This window comes from Apodemus sylvaticus, chromosome 12 (genome assembly GCF_947179515.1).
Source record: "Apodemus sylvaticus chromosome 12, mApoSyl1.1, whole genome shotgun sequence".
Taxonomy (NCBI): Eukaryota; Metazoa; Chordata; class Mammalia; order Rodentia; family Muridae; genus Apodemus; species Apodemus sylvaticus.
In genome coordinates this window covers 35,310,969-35,321,171 of record NC_067483.1, presented here as the reverse complement: position 1 = coordinate 35,321,171, position 10,203 = coordinate 35,310,969, and the positions used below count along the sequence as shown (strand labels likewise).

At 48.7% G+C, this 10,203-nt stretch overlaps 1 long non-coding RNA gene across 1 annotated transcript; it reads right to left on the bottom strand.

Annotated features, from left to right (window-relative positions):
* Positions 1–1,838: 1,838 nt before the first annotated feature.
* LOC127697700 (uncharacterized) lies at positions 1,839–10,002 on the bottom strand. Its single transcript, XR_007980515.1, has 2 exons — positions 9,876–10,002; positions 1,839–2,537 (listed from the first exon to the last, which is right to left on the bottom strand). It is a non-coding gene; the product is annotated as an uncharacterized LOC127697700 (long non-coding RNA).
* Between the last annotated feature and the right edge of the window lie 201 nt (positions 10,003–10,203).

The following is a 10,203-nucleotide window of genomic DNA, read 5'->3' as shown; positions in this document are numbered from 1 at the left end:
GGGAGGGAGGGAGGGAGGGAGGGAGGGGGGAGGGAGGGAGGGAGGTGAGCTCCAGCCAAGGTTGTACTCTGTCCTCCACAATCACCTGCACAGGCACTCACCTGCACACCTGTGCGCACACACATGCACACGCCAGAGCCAATTTAGTCATTTAATCTGCACAAAAAAGGAATTAAACAGAAAGAAGAAAATCTGTAGGAACAAAAGAAAAACATATGATAAAGCTCCATTCTCAGGAGTTACTTTCTTCACAGCTTCTCTAAGATATAGGTGATGCGTATGACATTGTGTTGTGAGAGATGCGTTTATTGCAATATGCTCTGCGTGATGAATGGGCTAGACTCTTAATCATTACCTCACGTGGTTATATATTTTGTGTATAGGGAGAATAACTAAGGTCGATCGGCAAATTTCAAGCACATGATACAGCACTGATAACTATGGATGGTCAGTGTTCTGTAATTGGACGATGCCCAGAATTTACTCATCTAGTGACTGAGGGTTTATACCTTTAACTGGTGTCTCCCTGTTTACCCACATCCCCTGGGGTGACTACCATTTTGCCCATTCCAAATGTAAGTGATCTCATACCGTAACTCTCTCCCCCTCCTCTCCCACTGGTTAATTTCACTTAACACAATATCTTCCACATTTAATGTTGTTGACACAATGGCAGGGTTTCCTTCTGTATTTGCATGTATGCATGTGCGGTGTGCACGCGTGTGCATGGTCACATGATCTACATTTTACCTAATGAGGCGTGGTCTCTACTGGAGCCCAGAGTCTGCCAATATGGGCTCCTCTTCAGAGATTCCCAATCTTTACTTTCTGAGAGAGCAGCATTTACCTGGGATCTGAACTCAGGTCCTCACTTTAGCATTTTATCTGCTCAGCCGTCTCCCTCCCTCTTTGTAAGGTGGCATAATACCGCATTGTGTATTTTCCCCCTGTCCACCCATCCACAATAGACACGTGGACTGTTTCTACTTCCTGCCTGTTACATATAAAGCGCATGGGAGATAAATGATGTCCTCAGGATCTTTTTCTTTGCATACCTACCCAGGAGTTGGACTGTCCGATCATAGGGAATTTTACTCCTACGTTTTTAAAGAAACACCATTTAGTTTCCCATAAGGGATTCCTGCCAGCACTGGGCCGTTTCCCTATGCAACTTGCTTTTCTCGTTGCCGGGGGGCACAAATACAGGACAAAAGCGAGGTAGAGATGGAAGATCTATCTTGACTCAGAGCTCCAGGGGATTCGGTCAGTCATGCTGAGGAGGCCAGGAGCCTGAGGCAGCTGGTCACGTGGCCTGTGCAATCAGGAACTAGAGAGTAAACAGCCAATGGGAGCAGGGTAGGAAGCTTCAAATCCCACCCCCAATGACCCATTTCCTCTAGCAAGGCTCCGCCATCTAAAGATTTTGTAATCTTCCTAAATATACCAGCAGCTAGGGACCAAGTGTTGGGATATACTTGGACATATGGACACATTTCACACCCAAATGACAACCCTGCCTTTTCTCCACAGCTTGGACATTTTGTTTTTCTTGTTTGTTTGAGAACAGCTAAACAAGTGGGAGACAATAAATTATTGAGGGTGCTGTTTACATCCCCGTAGCGATCAGTGGTGGTGACCACATGTATACCTTCTTTGAAAATATGTTTATTCGGGTCTTTTGCCCATTTGAATGGGATTATGTAGTTTTCTTGCTATTGGGTTAAGATGGGTTTCTTACATACTTAGGATGTTAACATAAATCAAGTCCACATGAGCAGCTACTTTTGAGGATGAAGGAAAAATAGAGAAAAAGATGGAATGAACCAAAGCAGAGAGACTCCAATATATATCTTTATTTTTAAAAAATCCTCAACTTGTAGCAAAATAGCAAACTCTGCAGTTTTATTATATTATTCCCTCTCAGTCTTCTATAGTATGTGTGGGGATATGCATGTGTGTGGGGAAGGGAAATGTGGAAAGATAGATCTTGTGTTCCATTTGTTTTTTGAGAAAGGTACTTGCAGTTAGAATTTGCTGACTCAGCGGTGCTGGCTGGAGTCCCGATCCCCAAGAATCCTTCCGTGTCTGAGCCCCTGAAATCCTCCTGTGTCTGTCTCCCCAGTTCTGGGATTGTCAAAGGTACACACCACGCCCAGGTTTTTACATGGATGCAAACTCAGTTTTCTTGTGCTTAGCCTGATTCCCAACTTCTCTAGTTTATAAGTATTCCGTGGATAAAGAAGAACATTTAAAGCCAGCGTGTATCTGTTGGAAATATATAATATAATCATTGTCCTGGTGTCACATGGTCAGCTTTCTGCAGAAATGGGCATCAATTCAGACCCCCTCCATCTTTCTGGAAGCCTTTTCTGGAAACCGTACATGCCTGCCATTCTGGGCAAGCATTCAAGTCGTTTGCAGCCCAAAGTGTTCTATGGATTTGCTAAACCAAGACGAGTCAAGGGAGAAGCTTAGGTCACTGTTATTGCAGCGTTTTTCTTCTTCGTTTTTCTTCTTCTAGTGCCGAGAGCTTCCTCCTGTGTAAAGTCAATGAGGGGAGGAGAGTGAGGGAGTGGAAGTAAGGTACTTGTATTTCTCCAAAGCACATCTGCTACTCGGCCACGGACCATCTCTCTGCTTCCCTGTTCACCTGAGTAAACACAGATGCCCAGGCAAAGAGAGCCGCTTGCAGACGGTGTGTCAGGGACGTGGCGAAAGACAGCCCGAGAGACCCCTATACAGTGGAGCTCCTCCCTCGGTGTGGAGGGCAAGGCTGTGGACCTGGAGAACCGCTCTGGAGAGGGGTTAAAAACACAGAGCAGTGTAACGCAGGCTCTAGGATGCCATCCTTAGCCGGGACCTTTGGCAGTATTTAAAAGCACAGCGCAAACTGGCTATATTGCCAGACTCTGCCTTCTGTGCTTGTGTGTGCGAGTGCATGTGTATATGTGCATGAGCATGTGCGTGTGTGTGTGTGCGCGCGCGCGTGTGCGTGTGTGCACGTGTGCGCGTGTGCGTGTGTGTGTGTGCACGTGTGTGTGTGTGTGTGTGTGTGTGTGTGTGTGTGTATACGTATGTAACTTTTTCTTGAAAGAAGGAATGGGCACGTGAAGGGAGAAGCTATAATACCAAGGTCCAGATCACCCCTACCCTTCACCCACCATTGGCTCGCTCCAGCCATCAGAAGACAGTTCTGCCTGTTCCTGAGTGTTCCTTCTCCTCCATCTCTCACAGGTTTTCCTCCAGGCTCCTGCCCAAAGCTGTCGGTGGCCCAGCACCAGTGAGAGGGGGAGGATCCAATGCTGTTAAAACCTTCTACAAACTGCCACGGAAGTCAAGGGAGACTGGGTTCACCTGGCACATCCTTGTTATGCGGAGATGAAGCAGGGGCCTTTTCTTACAAACCAGAAGACCCACCCCTCATTCTCCAAAGAAAGCATGGTTTTTTCCAATAGCCACGTTACTATGGAGACCTGGAATCCCAGTCTTTAAAAATGATGGCATTCTGTTATAGGGACAACTGCTATCTCAGCACTTTCTTATTTAAAATGCAATTTTGATGTGTTGTGAGGAAATTTTCATGCCTTCATTGATTAGGGGAAAATATGATATTTTATTTTATTTCAGAAGCATCATCCAGACCCCTGCTCCCCAACCCTCTTAGGACTCTATAAGAGTACTGATGTTGAGGATGGAGGCTTACCTCCGTGGAGCACCTGCCTAGTAGGCTGGAGGCCTTGGATTCGAACCCCAGCAGGTCATAGGGTGGGTGTGATGGTGCATTCCTATAATGCTGAGTGGAGGCAGGAAGTTAAGAATTTAACGTGGTCTTTGCCTACATGGAGGAATTTGAGACCAATTCTTGGTCCATACAAGACTCTAGCCTCTATCCCACAGGGAAAAATAGGATTACTGGTTTGGTTGTTACTGTTGTTGTTGTGTTTTGCTTTTGTGCTCTTTCATAAAACTTCTAGAGCCTGCCACAGACACAGCTGTGAACATTGGCTGAAATCTGCTTCATGCTGACTGTTGGTCACTGGGTCGCTTGTCATTTTAAAATACCCTCAAAACTAACATGGTAGGTGTCTTCACCAGCACAGAACTAGTAAGCACAGCGTTGAGGAGAAAAAGACTTCCAAACCAAGGTCAGAGGTCAAGAACTTGTTCAACGCCACTGAGTAGCACCCAGGCGCCCCACATAACTGTGCACCCCTCTCCCACACACACCGTCACTCATCTGGGCCCAGGGAAGACACTTCACCTATTTTCACAACCTCGCTGAGGCCTGCTGGGGCCGAAACCACACGGCCAGGGCCAACATGAGAAACTAGGTGCTTTACACAAAGCAAAATGGAAAAGATGAATCAAAGAAAGTTTGTTTGGTTTTTTTTTTTCCCTTGCTTGTTTGGGGATCTGCTGTTTCCTTTAGAACAAAACAACATGCACACTGTCAGGGGAACCTTCATCCTCTGCGCTGTGCACACTCTAAGGCAGGACTATTAGCATCTGCACTATGAAGTGCAGCTGGTTCAGCTACCTTTGTAATCCTCCCAGCGGATCACCTCTACGGCTCAGCCAAAATCCGGTGTGCTTGCATTCTATGAGCTGGTGTCTGTCTCATAGAAGCTACTGCGGGAGTTTCCTTTCTGTTGCCGTGATAAAACTCTCTGAACAAAAGCAACTTAGGGGAATGCAGGTTTGCTGCAGCTTCTGAGTTACATGCAATTGTCAATTACAGTTCCTCCTTGAGGGTGTCAGGTCAAGGCCATCTGCCCAGGGAGTGATATAGCCCAAAGCTGGGACCAATTAAGGCAATCTTCCACTGACACGCCCAGAGGCCGAGGCTGGTCTAATGTCAACCTCTCAGTCCCTTTCCTAGGGAAGGGCAGAACTGCTGATGGTTGAAGCTAAAGAGGACAGAGACTTTCTAGAGAGACTTATTTAGCTCACTGTCTTGGAGATCCAAGGACTCACATCTGGTGGTGGCTTTCTTGATGCTAAAGTCCCTGGGGTGATGCAGAATGTCTAAAGGCTAAAAAGGATGCAGGTGTACCACCGAACCCACACTCCTCTAAAGTGGCCACCCCACCCCCCATCTCAGCCTGGGAATGTAAGGAGAAGCAATAACCACATGTACAGAGGTACAGATCCCTCGACTCCAGTGCCTACAGAAAAGGTATTCCATGGCTCGGGAAAGGCCTGAGCCGGAACACTGACAGCTGTCATCCAGGGCCCTGATGTGACCACATAGAGACACTACACCTGAAAAAGGAACTGTGTTGATGATACAGAAGAACACGAACAGAATTGGAGAATCTACAGGCTGCGTGGATGGCGGTGTTTTCTTTCTCTTGAAACCACCACTGATCAGAGTCACGTATGGAAGGACAGCTCATCTCCTCTGGCCCCATCAAGAGTTCTGGCCGTAAGTGTATCTCAGTGCATCAAGGAGACAAAGCAGGTGTAGCTTCGAATAGCCAAGGGTGCTGAACCAACGTCCTCGAGCATCCGAGAGCTTCAGATTTTCTTAAGTAAGGTCTAAGCAATGGTTCAGTGTGCCGTGTTGGTTTAATGGCTCTGCCCAACTGCTACCTAGCAACAGCTTTCGTCATCGCCAACCACCTGTGCTGTGAGCCAGGGGAGGCAATGGCAGCTGCAGCCTATAACGAAGACGAATTCGCTACCCCACCCTTTTCTTTCTTCCATTCTTCTTTTACTCTCTTTCTCTCTGCTCCCACATGTTCCTAGTCAATCTCCCTTCCTCTCTCTCTTCCTCTCTTCCTGTCCTCCCCCGCCCTACCCCCTTCTCTCTGTCTCTATCCCCCTTTCTGGGTCCCTGCTCCTTTTACCCCTCAATAAACCTTATTTATATTAGGCCTGTCGAGTGGCATGATTAAAACCTGGCAGGGCCAGCGAAGGTATCCCCACAGCCACGGCAATTACACTGCAGCACAGAACATAACACAGGGGGTAAAGTGCTTGCTGAGCAGCCCGAGGACCACAGTTCAGATCCTCAACACCCATGTATAAAGCCAGGCATGCGGCAGCGTAGATGACTCTAGTGTGGGGGGAAGACAGAGACAAGAGGATCCGAGGGATTGGTTGGCTAACCAGGAAGCTCTTGATGGCAACCTCTGGGCATCACATGCAGACACAGATGTGCATGTGTGCACTCCCTTACACACGTGTGTATACACACACGCACACACACACACATACACACTTGCTTGAATAAAGGTGAGGAGATACTTTATAAACCTAACAGAACCACTGGCCTTTTAGGAAGCGGCAGAGAAGGGAGGGATACTCTTAGACCGTATTGAGTCACCCTGGGACTTCTTTCCAGATGAATACCTTGGGGCAACTTGGCTCCAGAACTTGACCTTCCACAATCTGTGCCCAATTACCCGGTTAAACACACAGAGCCCCGGGCAACTCTCTAGATAGCATGTTTTATCTTCTGGCCTTGAACAGTGTTTCCGAGAAATCTGTCCTTTTGAAAAATTGCCGGGCGGCAAGAGAAATCAGTAAGAAGTGCATATTTGTAAACAGAGTTTCTCATATTCATTATTTTTTTCCCCAGAAGGGATGAGGTTAGCCTTACTACTAAGGGATAAAAATGGTTTTAGCTGTTGTGGCTGTCATCCCAATGACAAATGTATTTTTCTTTGCTGCCCAGAGCTGGTCTCTTGACACGCCGTGAAAAGTGAGGGGGGGGATCTTAATTGCTAAGGCCCACTGGAAAACGATGAGCGGGCTGGCGATGCACGTATTTTAATGAAAGGGTTTGCACCAGGAGGAGCTGGGAAAGCTTTTCTTTGCTTGGCGGCCGCTTCTCCAGGGCGAGTGCTTGGTCTTGTGGGAAAACGAGGGGGCAATTAGAACAGAAGCAAGACTGCTGACCTGTGCAGTTCAGAGCTGCTACCTGCCCTTGGGAACCAGTACAAGGCAGGCAGCAGCTGCCCAGCGGTGGTGAGTATTCTGAGGAAGAAGACAGTGAGAAAGAAAGGCACGTGCATGGGCCTCACAGGCATCTAGAGAGCAGTGTCTGGGATAGCTGTCCAAAGAGATTTTTCAGGGCTGTGAGGTGGCTCAGTCTTAGTCAAGTGCCTGCTGCCCAGCACAAGGACCTGTGTTCTACCCCTGAGAACCTTCGGCAAAGCTGGCTGTGATGGTGCATACCTGTCATCTCAGCACGGGGGAGTGACACAGGCAGATAGATCCCCATCTGCCCCACTCAGTAAGCTCAAGGAGAATGAGAGACTCTGTCTCAAAAAGAAAAAGAAACAAATAAAAGCAAGGCGGATAGCACCTGAGAGCAATACCTAAAGGTGGCCTCTAACCTTCACACACACACACACACAGGAGACAGAGACAGATTTGCCTGCTCCAATCTCGTTCCTCTAACCCAGCTCCCCATGGTCTGTCATGCCAATGTTAGCATTCTGTCTAAACTCTACCCCACAATTTCCTGGCAACACCCGACCCCCTTTAAAAGGGGCTGCTTGCCCCTCCTCTCTCTCTTGCCTCTCCCTCTTGCTCCTCCTCTCTCCCCATTCCCTTCCCTCCTCTCTCCATGTGGTCATGGCCAGCCTCTACTTCTCTACTCTCTCCCTCTTTCTCCCTCTCTCTGCTATTACTGTTAAGATTCTGTCTAAGCTCCACCCCACAGTTACCTGGCAACTGCAAGGTAGGCCTGGCCTACTATAAAAATGGCTGCTCGGCCCCTTCTCTCTCTCTCTCTCTCTCTCTCTCTCTCTCTCTCTCTCTCTCTCTCTCTCTCTCTCTCTCTCTTAGCACTGACCCTCTTACTCCCTCTTACTCTCACCTCTCTCACTCTCAGCCTCTCTCCTCCCCTCCCCCTCTCTCCACATGGTCATGGCCAGCCTCTGCTTCTCTACTCTCTCTCTCTGCCTTTCTCTGCCTCCACTACCCCCTTAACTCCCATCCCATGCCCTGAATAAACTCTATTTTATACTTTACTCATCTGTGGCTGGTCCCTCAAGGAAAGGGATGCCTTGGCAAGGGCCTGCTGAGGCACCCTCTTCCCCCGTACCTCACCACACCCCCAGAGAACATATTCTTATACCTCTTTATCTTTTTATAAACTCATCAGCCTTCCTAGCCAATCATCTCAGGTCTGGGGGTTTGATTGGTGAAAAGGGCCATGGGGATAATCCTCATGCCAACTATGCCTCCTCTCCCCCTGTCCAGTGGTCAAGGCAGACATCACTAGCCGATCACCAAATTTTTCCTTTTGAGTCTGCACACAGCCTCAATTTTCCTTAGCTCAGCATTCCAGGCAGCCTCCCTTTTTGTATGCCAGATAAAACCTGTTTCCCACTTCGCCTGCCCTCGTCAATTTTTCTCTTGTTTAAGTGCATTTTAAATTCACTGGGTTAACAGTTGTACATGATGCTGCTGTCTCTGCTGTATCCTTTTCCCTCTTTCTGTCCTGACTCCTTTGTCCTAAAAATAATAACAACCAATAAGGAAAGCTTAATTAAGACAATCCACACAACACAAAACTGAACCTTTTAAAGTGCACAATTTAAGGACTTTTGAGGCTATTCATGAAGTTGTGCAACCCTCACTGCTGTTTCTAGAATACTTTCATCACTCTCCCAGGTAAATCAAATTCAATGTAAATCACCCCCCCAACCTCGTTCCTCTTTTCTCCTCAGCCCCTGGCTACCACCAACTACTTTCTTTAGATTTGCCTGCTTGGAATGTGTAAATAAAATTGTACCAATGTACCATTTTGCTGTGTCTCGTATGTTCAAATTGCTCTCTCTCTCTCTCTCTCTCTCTCTCTCTCTCTCTGTGTGTGTGTGTGTGTGTGTGTGTGTGTGTGTGACAGATAAGCACAGTCTTGAAAGTCAAAGGTCAATATCTGATCAGCTATGTTCCTCAGGGTTTTTTCTTCGATGTTTTATTTTATTTTATTTTATTTTTTTGTACAGTGTCTTTCAGTGAGCCTGGAGATTGGCCATTCTGCTGGCTAGCGCACCCTAAGGAAACCCCAGTCTCTGCCTTTGCACTGCTTGAGCAGTAGGGTTACAGGTATTTGACACCACCTTCTTTTGTCCCCGGGGTATTCCAGAGATAGAATTCCAGTCCTTGGACTTTCCTAGCGAATACTGTAGTACTAGACCAGCTCCCAGCTCCTCTTTCTGATTTTAAAAGAAACTGTAGTGTAGCTGTGACCTGTGCCAATGACCATAGGTCCCAGACACTGTCCCTGCGTACCACACACCCCACCCCCATCCCCCCATTCACCCCACCCCACCCCTCCATCCTCCTACCACCCCCTCCACTCCCTACCGTCCCCCTCAACCCCCTACTGCCCCCCACCCTACCTCCCCACTCCCTACCTCCCCACCCCCCACCTCCCCACCCCCTACTACCCTACCTCCCTACCCCCCAACCCCCCCAACTCCTCACTCCTGCTTCCCTGGAAACTCCAGATCTCTCAGCCACTACAGGGGGTGCAGGGTGGGCTGCTTCAGATGTCTGACACCTTTCCCTGGGTGGCAGAAACTCCTACAGTACCCTGAGAGCCAGATCCAGGGGAGAGGCTACCTTCTGCATGTGCCAAGCCTGTTCTGTTCCCTGGAGTCCTTCCTAAGAATGGCACGGACCCAGGCCATCAGATCCAGCCTGTCCTCAGTGCCGCCCACCCTCTGAGGCCTGAGGCTTTCATCCTCGGCCAGACATGTCTGCCTGGCTTCTTTCTCACTGAAAGCTGTTTTCTCCAGAGGGCTTCCTTGTGCTCAGAGGCTGGCCACCACCAGGCCTGACTCCCAGCAGGCTGGGCTGGATAAGCATGGCCCTGTTCACAGTCTCTTCCCCCTCTGTCATTCAATGTACCTCACCCAGGCAGCTTGGAGCCCTGCTTGGACATCAGGCACCGAACACAGACAACCCGAGCGTCTGCCTCTGTGGCTTTTCCGGGCTCCTCCTCCCTGTTCAGTTCCCAGAAAAATCCTTCTGCTCCCTGAGTGGGTCCAGCTGGAGGGGTGAGAAAGGAAGACTGTCTGTCAGACCCCCAGAGGGACTTGCTGGAGCGAGGGTGGGGAGTCAGCCTTTGAGGAGAGGACCACACAACTGGGCCTAGGGGAATTCACATCTTCTGCATGTCATTAAGTGGGGATGAAGGGGTGGGGAATGGAAGTTAAAGCCCTGGGCTGGGAGGCTGAGAGA